Source organism: Cuculus canorus, chromosome 1, assembly GCF_017976375.1.
Source record: "Cuculus canorus isolate bCucCan1 chromosome 1, bCucCan1.pri, whole genome shotgun sequence".
NCBI lineage: Eukaryota > Metazoa > Chordata > Aves > Cuculiformes > Cuculidae > Cuculus > Cuculus canorus.
Window position 1 is genome coordinate 75,938,778 of NC_071401.1, and position 13,632 is coordinate 75,952,409.

Sequence of the window (13,632 nt, forward strand, 5' to 3'; positions counted from 1 at the left end):
ATAAAAAAAACAACATTGGAACTGCAACTCTACATAGGAATAGCAGCCTTCCTGTCATTACAAAATCTGTCATTTTAATGGTAGTAAAACAAACATCCAAAGGTGAAAAATGGGGTTTAGGTTATTTTCCTTTTCTTTTGTAGAGAATTTTTTTTTCCCTTTGTGGCACTTCATTTAAGAATGACTGACAGTATTTGGTTTTACAAGAAGCTTCTCCCGAAGTTAGGACTGTGTGAAAGCTACGGGGAATCAAAGAAGGATGTTCCACCTTGTGAGAGAAGGTCATAATTTCTTACCAGTTTTCTTCTCATGTAGATCTTATCCTAGACAGAGATTTGTAAATTATAGTTACTAATGTTAAGTAATCCCACAGGAATATAGAATTACTTCTGCTAGCTTAACTGGAAGGAAGTTTAACCATGAATACGTGACTGTTTTTTAAGGTTGCGGAGCACAGGTATTTTACGTTAGTTTTCTTGTTGTGTATTTGTATTTCATTTAAATGATATAGATACCTTTAAAATATTGGACTCTAGCAGCAGGTATTGGATTTCTTCACTTCTTGCTTGAGGAAAGAAGAGTATGCTGGTGTACATGCAGTACACATGAAGTATACATGCAGTCTGTGCGTTGCCTTTGTGTATTGCCTCTGTAATCCTCTGTGCAAGTCCCAGCCACGAGTCCCTTCCTTTACTGTGGGTTACTAGTTTGACTGCAGTAGGAAAAGAAGCTTGGGGTTAGGTGCATATGATGGTTTCTCATGCATTTTTATAATCTCATTGACTTTATGCAATAAAAGGGACATCACTGTTTTTAACCCCATTTCTTGACCTTCTCTATTTGTAATATGGACAATCAATACATGTCTGCTTGTCCTGTTTAAATTTGAGTGCATGGAAAGATTCATAATTTTATACGAAGTTGGAACGAATAGTGTCCATGAAATACAAGATCATGACAACAGTATTGTAGTATGAAGAAGTAATTATTTTGAGATTTTAGCTAATAATATTTCATAAATCCAGTTTGGCTTGGGTGTTGAGTCTTGCTCATATGGTATGAGAAGTTACATGGTACAACACATGGATAAAACAGTGCCCCTTGATGCTTAGATGACATGACTTGTGGCCTGTTTATGAACAGGCGAGTAGCACTAGTAATGTCTAATAATTGTGTGTATATATAAACATATGAAAATACTTTTGTCTAATTAAGTGCTAAGCTTTATTGACTCTTTGCCATTGGAAGGTGAAGCAAGGCTTTTCAAAAAGCAGTGCTCTCCATTAATATGTAACAGTTGCTCTATACATCACTCCACTGCCATGCAAAATGTGATTGCATTTACTGACCAAAATTTCATTTAAGCTCCAAATCCTTAGTTACAGTTTAACCTTTCACTATCGCTAGTGGGTTTAGAATGCGTTTTGTTACATAAAATCATAATTTTGTTAGGTGGAAAGATGTGGTAACATCAAACATGATTTTATTATTTTTTTTTTCTATTGAAACACAACTTTCTCATACCAGCAATAAATTATTGATAGAGCAAAGAAGCAACATTTTTCCCTTAGGCATTAAAAATACTTGGAAAATATCCTTTGACATTATCTTGAAGAAAACAAAGAGGTTTTTCTTTTGGTGGCTAGATTCCCTTTGTCATTCTGCAGAATAATATATTTGTTGTGCTCCTATTTGAAGGCAACAAACTGCACTGGATTTACAACTTTGGCTTCTGCTATATTTTGCTGTGTAGCAGTATCAGCTCTCCATCAATCCCATACCAGTGAATGGAAACTATGCAGAATATTCTTTGCAGTTCAAGAGTGAAGCCAACTATTCACGATTTATATTTCTGAACAGATAATCATATTTTAATAGCACTGCTGAAATGATGTCGTTGCATTGTTATGATTAACATATATGCTGGTGTTGTTACATTTCATGCTTAGAGGTGTCACTGATGAGTTTGTGCCAGTTTGAACACAACCTAGTAACCTACAGCAAAACCGCTGAAAAGATGTTTTTTTGAACTTTATAGTGTACAGTTAACAAATAGATCAGATTTGTGTAAAGTAAAAATAAAGATGTTTTGTGAATCCATATGTGTTGGCCGCTTACAATTAGGAATTGTTATAACCATATGCTGGCTTTAGTGTCGGTTCAGCAGCTAGTAGTTGGTTGTTGTCTATGCCAGTGAGTTTAGTCTAAGTGCTACTCTACTGGCAGAGGATATGTGTGCGTCCAGAGACCTATTAGTATTAAGACTTCTGGCACGTAAGTCTCAGTTGGGGTTGTTAACCAGTAATCAGTGTCACAAATACTAGTTGTTTCAAATGAACTACACTAATTGTCATGTGCTTGTCTGTGTATGTAGATAGCGTTAAGGTAGTCCAAAAAGTAACTTTGGAAAAAAAAAGGAGTCACCCTGAAGTTTGAAAACTCTGCTGGAGTGTGATGGGTAGGTTCTCCAACCCTAAACTAGGATATGCTCAGGTTTAAGGCCCCAGTCGAAAGCACCTGGGATGGCATAGAACTGGCAAAAGGGGTGTAGGACTGGGCCAGGCTGGGCAAAGACAGACGTGCAGCGCCCTTTAATGATGTCCTTGCTGAAATGTGGCAAAGTCAGGCATGGATGGATACTGTGCTTGTACTGAGCATGGCGAGACCAGGAGGCAACAACTGGGGTACTGTATGTGGCTGGGGGATGTATTCAAACTTCAAAGTAACCTCTTCATTTTTTCCGCCTTTCTTTTTTTTTTTTTTTTTTCCCCCTTTAAAATTCTGTTCAGGTTTTGCTTGCTCTTAAAAGTAAAATTTAAACCCTGATTTCAACAGAGAGATTGAGGCAAAATTGCCCTCTTCCCTAGTGTTCTCCACGGATAGGATCGAGCTTTGCTGACGGGGTAGGACAGAGAATCCAAGCAGACAGTGCCTGTTCATGCTGTGGGGATTAGTTTCCAAGGATATCTATCTGCTGCTTTTTACAGTCACAAAACAAACTTAACTCTTCTTGTGCTCATTTACAGGCACACATGAATTAGATCTCTAGGAATTTGATTATAGAATTGACTGAAGCACACCATGTCTTTTCTGGTTTTTATTTCAGAAGGCGTTGGTAATGCTGCCAATTACATGCATTCATCTCCTTCAATTGTGGCTTAACTTTGCTGTGTTTATTTTACTTTTTGGACTGAGCTTTGGCCTTTTTTTGATATAATAACTGCTTTAGTTTTATGTAGTTAATATAGTTTCCTTTTTAATTTGTTGACTTTTAAACTAAGATGATGTAATATGGAAGTCACAGATAAAAGGCAGGCCCAAGGAATATTCTAATTAGGAACACATCTTCCTTCTTATCCCAGTACTCAAAAATGAAAGTAAAGACCAGAAGCAGGTACATTTTAGTAACGTTGCGTGGTGTCCAGAAGACAAGTTTTGTGACATTCTGTGAAATATATTCAAGGTTTATTTTCATTTTGTCTGTTACTCTGTTTTTTTTTTGATTGAAAGTATTAAAACTCATTAACAAAGCTCATTTGCATCTGTATGAATCTGTTTTTATATTAAGAAAGCCAAACATGCTCAGCTCTGATACTTCTCCTTGTATCAATAAGTATCTTACATAACCAGTTAATTTAAATGACCCAATTATTTTAACAGTAGTGCATGACAGTGTATTGTAGAAATTCATCCAGCTTCATTCTCACAGGATTTTATGTGCTTGGAAAAAAAACATAAGACAAGCTGAAAGGATGGCCTTAAGTACAATGTTAAGAGCAAAAGAAAAGAACCTATTTGTTACACACAGCTCAAATTTACTAGAACGCTAACCTAATGTTTACTTTCACGGCTGATGAATGAAATTAACTGTTCTGGAGGACCGTCATCCTGTCTTTACTACCTAGTCTGGTAATGCTGGGTAGAGATTATGTGAAAAATAGAGTGTAGTTTAGGCCCTGATGGGCAGTTTGCAGGTAGGAGGAAGGAAGAATGGGAGCAGGATAGCTCAAAAGCTAGGCTATACTGGTTTTAACCTGCTGTCAAGCAGACAACAAAGATTTTTTTAGGAATTTTCCGAACTTTTTTTTTTTTTTTTTTTGGCTAAGATGACTTGCCTTCAAAACATTCCTGTGCATTTCTTCAGTGTTATGATGGTAGTATATATGATAGATGGGTATTTTCTGATATGTGGTTACACCAGTGGCTTATTTATGTGCGTTTCTCTGATGTTTTGCATGTCTGTATGCATATATGCTTACTGCTGGATTAAATTTTTTATTTTAAATTTTGCTTAGGGTAAGCAATTTATTCTTCGTGGTATCTATTACATTACCAACAGCATGTATTTTGTGTTAAAAAAATACATTTGAAACATGGAAGGGTTTTGTGTTCTCCAATGGCAACATGCTCAATGCAGTTACACATTGTCAATTTGACTATACTGAGTGAATGGTGGCTTTGTAGATAAGGTGTGTGCTGGTAGCAGATGTACACGGAGTCCAGTGTGAAAGAAATTTATTATCCTCTTACTAAAAATACATAGTGACCTGTATCCTGTACGTACTTAAAAAGTGTTCAGATAATTACAGTGAATACTTCTCTAGTTATTTGGTCCTATCATCATATTACCATGAGATTATTTTGAAGTACAATGCTTTTCCCTGTTTATGAAGTAAATTTGCATATAAAAAAACCCCGTGCCTTAACATTTTTACAAGGCAATTGATAGGGCACTCCTTTCCACAGCTGGATACTTATAATGGAATGTAAATGGTTTATCTGCCTACCATCATATGGAGTTACTGTGAAGATTTTTTTAATGAATGGTTTTGAAGAATTTTAAAGATCAAAACAGATGGTCAATTTATTTTGTTGCTAGTTCATTAAAAATGTGAATGTAAAATTATACATACTAAAGTACAATCTTATTTTCCATCAAATTATAAACAAGGATAACAAAGTATCAAAATTATGGAAAAAAAGTTTGGCTCCCTTTTGGTGGTGAGTTTAGACTCAGAAGTAATGATTGCTTTTATTTGTTAATCTTTTGTTAATATGTAAGTTTCTTGGTTTAGGGTATTAGATTGCCTTTGAACAAGCCTCTGTTGGCTTTTTCCAAACTTTTAAACTTTTTTTTAAAACTTTTTTTTTTCTCTTAATGGAAACAGTTTGAGTTTCTAATGAAATTTAATAAGTTTCATTTCAGTGGCTATTTTCTGCATTCCATAGTTTTTCTTTGTCAGCTCTGTTGTTATACATGGGTAATGCCAGCTAGGACAGAGTTGATTATATATTTGTGTTCTGAATGTTCAACAAATCCTGTTATAGCTATGGCCGGATCATTGCAAAAACATATTTGGCGTGTGCAGAAGACTTCTAGGATCAGGCCTTATATGATGGCAGCACAGATTCTTGACTGATTAAGTAAACATTTCTGAGCCTTTTTTAAAGCAACTGATGACGTGTGTGACTTTAGCTTTAGTCCTGACAGCCCGTGTCCTTGTAATGAAACAGAGATTGCGGTGTCTCTCTCCTCTCTCGTATCCCACATAAGTAGTCTTTTTTGTATAGCGTAACTTCCATGATCTATTTTGAACAACAGTCTTATCTGAATCTTCACAATGTTTTTTGAACTTTCTGTAGCTGACAAATATGAAGTTGAGATTTAGAGCCCCCTTTCTTTATAACATGTAGGAGCTGTGTTGGCTATACTGAAATTTACTTAGGCTTAATATTTTGCAGTTTAAAGTGTAAGACTTAGCGATTTGAGGTTCCAAACACATGCATTGAAAAGTGACCAGCTTCAATGGATGCTGGAAACCTTTGAATTTATCAGTCAAGCGCCCTTCCTTTTTCAGGCCAACCCACGTCAAAAAGTCTACAAACCCCCAGCAGCAGCCACCCATAAAGCAACTGGCAAGCAGTGGCAGGATGCTCTTGTCGTTGCCTGTCTAGATCACGTATAGTCTCAAAACTGTTCTGCCAAGTGTGACCAGTCATATAAAAGCCCAACACGTCAGGTCCGGCACCTGATGCTTGTCTGTTGCAAAAGGGTTCTGAATGCCATACCCTCTGTTGAGACCTCACGTGCCAGCCTTGCCACGCAGCAGTAGATATATCTCACACCTTTTACATTGGCTGGAGGCTGGAGCTGTACTTTCTCTAATCCATTCTACGATGAATCTCAGCAGTCTGGCTCTCATTACTTTGTACAGACCCCGGTGCCAAGCCTACCTCAGCCGACTGGTTAACGCCTGCTAAGCAAAGCCTTCTGGAGGTAGGAGTCCTGCAGCTGGCATGGTTGACACCAGGGAGGCTCAGTTGGAGGCAGAAGACTGACAGATAGCACAACGATTCATCCTTCATATTAGATTCCATGTAGAAATAGATATGAAGGTTTCAGTGCTTCTAAACGCAAAAAAACCCAAAACCCTAGAATGGGCATGCTTGTGTACTGGCGATCCAGTGTATGTGTTTTGTTTTAATTTACTGTTTTCCTCTGGGGTGGTTGCTCTGTGTTTGTAAACAGTGGACAAGGAAAATTACGCAGAAGGAGCATTAAGTTTATTTTTCTGACCTTAAAAATAATTTTTTTGACTCAAACTTTTTTCATTTGGTGACTCAAACATTCTACAAATAGTTGTTCTACATGAATATATAATTATTTATGCTGTTAGCATTGTTGTTATTTTTGTCTTTGGAAATACATTCGGTTATTTCTCTGATGTGTCAAGTGGAGTGAATGTCTTGCCAGCCTATTTAACGTGCTAACGTATGTGAGAAAGTATGCCCTGTGGCCTGAAACATCATTTATGTATTTGCCAATTGCCTCAGTCTTTTAATTTCTACTTTATGCATTGCATTTGGTTAGGTTGAATTTATTATTGATTTCAGCTGTTTGCAAATATTCTACCGACAGACCGTTTGCTTGTGTCTCCTTTGAGCCAGCATTTTACCCTCATTAGTCTATGGATGTGTTCTTTTGAATGTCAGCCAAATGCGTTCATAAAAATGGTAAAATTAAAAGAAAGAAAAAAAAATATGAGGGCTGTGTGACCTACTATTTGTAAACAAAGTTATGAAACTGCCTGTCAGTGTTTGACTCCATAGTATACTATATGTTTGGGTTTTTTTTTTAAAAAAAAAGTTTAACCTTTTTATTCTCTCAGGTTTTCTGAGCTTCCCATCGTACACACCCTTTTGCTCAGACGTTCTAACTGCAGGTTTTTTGGGTGCATTTTTGTTTGGTTTGTTTTTAAAGACTAGTGCTACTAGGTAAATAACAGCAGTAATATTTACCAGTTCTCTAATTCTGTAGTTTCAGACCGCGGCTTGCAGGCTGCTAGGGGACACACGAGCTGTTTTTCTAGTGATCTGGGGGAGGGGAGGAAGGAAGTCTATTGTCGTTCTGTTCAAATTCACTGTACTGGGTATCTTTATAGGTCTACAAATTTAAAGAGATTAAAAACCACTGATCTAATTATATTGTAAACTTCTTAAGGATGTGATGATATCTATTTTTATGACTTACTGCTTTGTGGGTGTATATATCATTATGCAAGTAATAATCTTTGTTTTCACGAAAGGTAATTTATACTAACATTACCTTTTGGCATCAGTTTTGTATTGTGTAGATTTTTATGAAAATGTCCCTTCTTTTTTTGTAGGGCTGGGATCAGTGTTCTCTGGTAGAACACGGATCTGGCTGATCTTTAGTTGCAGAAAGAATAATCCAGAGAGGAGCATTTGGATTCCTTTAGTTTGTATTTATCAAGTCTGTCACACAGCGAGCCTGCTCAATTGATTTTTCTTTTTTTTTCCTTTTTTTTTTTTGTTTTTATTTTTGGGTTTTATACAGTACTGGTTTTGTTTAGACTCCAGCCATTTATATGGTATAATCACATTTCAGTAAATCTGAATCTTGCATCTTAAAATGTCAGGAATTTTGTTACTTGATGTTACTACGTTTCTGTTGTCTCCTGCTTGAGAACAGCGCTCCATGTTAATGTTAGGAGGAGTTAGGTAGAGGAGGTGTGTATGGTGATAAGTGGGGGTGGGAAGTAAAACAGGCTCTGGCTGTTTACACATTCCAGGCAACCATAGATATGCTCTCTTCGAGGCCTGAAATATTTTCCTTTTCACTATCAGTCTTACAAATCTGGGGTACTTGGGCACACTGCCAATAAAAATAAGCAGTAATATGTTAACCTCTTAGACTGAAACGTAATAAACTTCATTTTACCTTTTTGTGCATGAACATATGGGTAAAGATTAACAGCACTTCGTAATTAGAATATGACATCTTTAGAAGTACTGAAAATTATGAGTGTTGCTATATTTCTTCAAGACCTGCCTATAAAAGGACAAGGTAAATTTGACTCCTTGCTACTTGCTAGTTTATTCCAAAGGGAAAGTCACGTAATCAAAATATTTTTGCTAACTAGATTTTCTGTTTTCAGCCCAATAATCTTTGGGTTGAGGAGCTGATGAGTCCCTCTTTCTGATTTCTGTGTAATGCATATATATACATGTATTTTTTTCATTTGTTTTGAGGTGGGTTTAGTCTGTTCTGTAGTCTTTCACTTGATTATTCTGGTTTCCAGCACTTACGTTTCAGAGTTCTGATGAAATCAGATACACAAAACCATCCACCTGCATGCCTTTTCTTTTTTTTTTAATGTTGGAAATTATTTCCTGCAGACTGCACTAAAATACAGACTGAGCAGGCAGGCAGATGAATAATGATTTCTTCCAGATTCTGCATAATGTAATGAACAGACCGTCTGTTTATTATTATTTATTATCAGTGTTTGTATACATGTGATTTCCTTCCCCAAAATTGCTTTCTTGAGCTTCCTAAAGCTATGTGTGCTGTATGCCATTATTGTTTTTTCCCAAGTGGTGCAGTAGTGCCACTTTGTCACTCCAGTAGCTTGCTTTGTTACTGGGACTTCAGATGGCTCAACTTGTTATTGTTTCTGCTTTCTAAACAAAATTTGTTGCCCTCTAGATATATTAGCATATAATTATGACACCAAAACCCAAGTCAGTCCCACTGAGATACCAGCTGTTACCTTCAGTCTTAAAACCATCCTAACACATGCAGTGCAAAAGGTAATTCAGACTATCCATTTTTTTTTTCCAAAGGCGGTTAATTGCTTATAACTTCCTTGAATAGCTGTGACTGTCATCTAGTGAGCATTTAGAGGCATTAAGCGGTTTCCCAAAAAGCAGTAGGCTACTTCAACTAGACCACCGGTAGCTTGGATAAACACATGATAATATCCCTCTCCTGACTACATTTTTTAGGAGCAAAGTACTTGCCTTCATCGTGTAGTGACCTGGATTTAAAGCCAGAGGTTGTTTGGGGGTGCTGTCAGGCAAGATCAGACTGTTGGGTTTAACCTGTGTGGAAGTAAACACTAAGGTTATGTGCACCTCATTATTCCAGTGCTTTTTATGACAGACACTCATACTGTTTGTATACTGACTATGGCTTGTGCTGGTTATGTTGTTAATAATTTGTGTCTCTAGAATGTGTATTTGCTGGGTGCTTTGAGAGGCCAGTGTTTTCGATTATGGATACCGAAATAAGTGGCTTCATTTTCAGAAAGTTTAAGTATGTACAGCTCCAATGGAAACCAGAGGAATTAGTGGCTGCTTAGCGCCTGGATAAGTAATTACTCTTAATTGGTAGTCTAGATACAGGGGTACATCATAATGTTCTGACGAGAGCACCTTCCTCTTTTTCCCCCAAGTTAAATAAAGTAGTTCTTAAAAAAAATCCTACCAAGTGACTACTGCCAGTCTGTGTATAGACTTTTTTTCCTATCTTCATATGCTTCTTGAAAGGGCAAAATTTGGTCCTGATCCTCAGAAACAGCTCCTCACATTTAAAATAGAGATGACTCTGTGAAGGTGGTGTACAGTTTGTCTTGAAGTTGGAGGGTCTTTACTGTGAATTGGTAACGAGTTTGTTTCCCACGTGTTTAGTGTTATTTAATGTTACATTTGACATAGTGGAAAGATGGGCTATTATGTAGTGGTGCTTTTATTTAGTACTTATTACAAATGTTTCCTATCTTGAAATTGTGAAAACATGTTTCGTGGTTGAAATAGTAGCAACTGGGAACCTTGTTCTTTTTTAAACAAACAAAACCCATAAAGAAACAAGAATATGAAGTGTAGTGACCTAGTAAAAAAAAAAACCCAAAACCGAAGACCAATTGCTTCTCAAACAGGTTTTAGTATTAATTATATGTATGAATATCTAGAAGTGAGTACTGTATCAAATGATGAAATTTACTATATAAGAATTATATGCAAATTGCACAGGCTTGGAGGTTGTTGTGGGTTTTGTTTGTTTTTTCTTTCTCAGTACCTTAGAGATGTCTGAATGCTGCTTAAGGAGAGTTTAGTGGAAGATATTTATTAAAAGAAATTTGATGTGAAGAACAAACTGTGATGAGCTGTTTCTGTCCACAGAAGAGTTTAGGACCTCTAAAATAGTAATTTAGACTTCCTTCTCATTTCTTTCTCTTTTTGCTTAGGTTGAGGATGTGGACCTGTATGAGGCATACTCTAGGGTGTTGAAATATCAGCAGTTAATTTCAAGCCAGAGAAATTATGAAATGAAATTTTAGACATACATTTAAAGATTCAGTTATCAGTCTCTGACAGCTGATCACAATATAACAACTTTGCATTGCTAAACAGTCTGGGGTTAATTGTCCAACACTACAGACACTACTTAATTTCTTTCTTTAGAATTGTTATTTAGTACTTACTATGTTTTGTTTCACAAAATTTCCTAGATATCTTAGTTGTGAATCTTGCTGATGCCGTAAAGAGAGAGGGAAAAAAAAAAGTGAATAGTAGGGCCCTGTCGCAGGAGCATGCAGCCTGTGATGAGAAGAGGCCATTTCAGTTTTCATTTATTTCTTCAGCTCCAACCGATTACAATGAGTAATATGTGTACTTACATAGTTGTACCAGCATCTAACTTTGTATCCTTATGAGTCTCTGTTCAAATCAAGGAGGAAGCCCGCCTTCCCAGAATAGTGAAAACATAAGGACAGTTTGTGGTATATCAGCAAGCTGCTGTTTGAAGACCTTTCATGGTTAGATTATAATCGGGTGAAGAAAAGGAGTGTAATTTGGTCCTGGCAGGAGGAACACCTTACCCAACTGACAGATTTTCTGTTGGTCTTTTGCAATTGCTGTTTCACAGAGGTTTCTCTCACGATTGGTTTCATAGTTTTTGAACCTGATAGTTTCAAAGCCTGTTGTAGCCTGGTCTACTTCGTCTGGAGAGTGATGTTTAGTGAGGTGTTTGTGTATGTAACATGACGCTGGTGAGAAATTGTGTTTTGATCCTGTAGATCTTGCTTCACTTATTAGATTTTATGTTCCTTTGTTGAGGATGGAGAGAGCAAGAAAGAGAAGCAAACAACAGTTTTGATATGGTGCAGTTTTATTGTAGAGAGGCACCCTTGCCAGTATTCCTCACATTTGATCTTCTCAGGTGTTCTTACCAGAGGCTGGTTTGGTTTAGGCTGGTGGCACACCAGTGGCTTAAGGAGGCTATGATCTCATGGAAGGTAAGCATTTACAGAGCACGAGTTTTCAACCTTTGATTGAGAAGTAGCCCTTCTGAAAGAGGAAATTGGTTTTACAGGTGTTAATAGATGGCTATTTTTATGTTGATGAATCCTTAAAAAATACAAAGGAAAGTAGACCAAAGCAAAAAAAACCCACCAACCCTTAACATTCCTTACCAAAATAAAATGAAGCAGATGACAGACTTGTTAACTGAGTACTGAAGGTTGTCTTAGGACATAGGTGCTTACCTTTTGAATTGATTCTCAGTTGTCAACTTGATGTCTGTGGGAGGGAAAGTGAACTTTTCATGAAAAACATTCTTATGAGAACAGTTGCTATTCATGGTTATTCTGGTACACTTAGGTGTATGTTTGGGGAGAAGGAAAATGACATGCTAGTGTTTTCAAGTCCTCTAAATCATAGAATTGCCTCACTTTTTTTTTAAGCAACATATCTTTAGATCATATCCACTCATTTGGCTGCCGGAAAGATATACTTAGTTTTCTAGTAAATACAATTTTCTTGTTTTACAAAACTGTAATTTTGTTGTTATAATTGCAAGCATTTTAATTAAATTGCTGCTGATAAAAAGAGTATTTATGTAAAGGGACTGATTATGCCTGATGATACAAGATCAAAATTAGGCCAAAATGTTGATATTCTCCATTGTTTTTCCTTACAGAGACATGTACACTTTTATTCCAATTGTTGCTGTAATAATACTTTGCAGACCATTTCAGGTGTTGTATGATTACCAATACCGTAGAGGTTGACACTGATCTAGAAAGGAGCTATGTTTAGCGTTGATCTTTTTACCAGTTACAGATATGTCTCTTTCCTCCTTGAACTTCCCTCAGTGTAGGAGTAAACTTAACAAAGCCATTTCTTCCCTTAACACCTAGCCTTCCCTTTCTTAAACATTAAAACCAAAGTGCATTAGCTGCATTTTGATACATATATTTAAGTTGAAGGTTAGAGTTTGACTTAAAAAAAGAAATGGGGGAGAGGGAAAGGAAAAAGAGAGACTTCCCTTCCAAATGTATTTTTATATGTAAAGAATATTTTTGTGAAACATCCCTTCCTTGTAGGCCAGACATTTCCTTCACGTAGCATATGGCCTTTCAGTATTTATGCCTGTGCTTAATTGCGTGCACTATAATTTAATGTAAGTAAACAGCAGTGCTCACATGCAGAAAGTTTAGAGAGAGTTTGTGTGTGTGCGTGCATGTGTTTAGGGCTTGGCCTTAATTACTAGTTTGCAATCTCTAAGAATTTTCCTGTCTAGAGCAGAAATGCTTTAAAATTCATCTTACTTCTACTTTGTAGTTTTCAAGGACGATACCCAGTTATTAAAAGCTTTCAATGGGCAGTGAACAACCAGTTGCTGGACCTTATGGTTGGCCTTTGTGGTTTATATTTTATCTTTGTTCCTGTACCTCCAAGTCCCCACTCAGCGAAGTGAAGGGATGTTTGACTGCCACCCACAATGCTCTTAAGGAAGAATGAGTCTGTCAGACTTGTATGTAAACAATGCAGCATTTAGTAATGAGAAAGTTAGCAACTCTGCTAATTGCTCATGAGACATACCTGTGTAGAATTGTGCTTTGAAAGTTTCTTTCAAGTAATCTCAACATCTCTATCTCCAGTCTGGATTTTGTATCCACTAGCAAAGCAGACTCATTCTGCAACTAAAAGCAAAAAATACATCTTCCAAACATTGTCTAGTCACAGTTCATTTTTCCCGTTGTAGTCCTTAGAGAAGGTGATGCTCCTCTTCTGAGATGAAGGAGGCCTGTTGGTAAAGAAATTAAAGAAATAGTACTGGCATTCAAAGGATAAAACGAAAAGACGGATGCGGAGATTGCAGGTGAAACTTTAGTCAGATGAAGAAAAAGCTGTAAATATTCAGTCTAGGTCATAATGTAGGACAAAGGGAAGTCGTGTTGTCTCCAGGCAGCGTAGAGATAAGAGTTTGAGTGGTTTATAAATATTGGGGGTAATTTTTCCCTCTTTGACTGGAACACAGGATTT

General features: G+C 36.8%; 1 protein-coding gene across 4 annotated transcripts in view; it reads left to right on the plus strand.

Annotated features, from left to right (window-relative positions):
* TBL1X (transducin beta like 1 X-linked) overlaps positions 1–13,632 on the plus strand; it is a 196,404-nt gene that overhangs the window by 4,140 nt on the left and 178,632 nt on the right. Inside the window, exon 1 of one of the 4 annotated variants that reach the window (XM_054078613.1) lies at positions 8,289–8,368. The exons of the other annotated variants lie outside the window; for them this stretch is intronic. The gene's annotated coding sequence lies outside the window, so the exon portion shown is untranslated. Of the gene's footprint in view, positions 1–8,288; positions 8,369–13,632 lie in introns of those variants that run through there. 4 annotated transcript variants of the gene reach the window in all.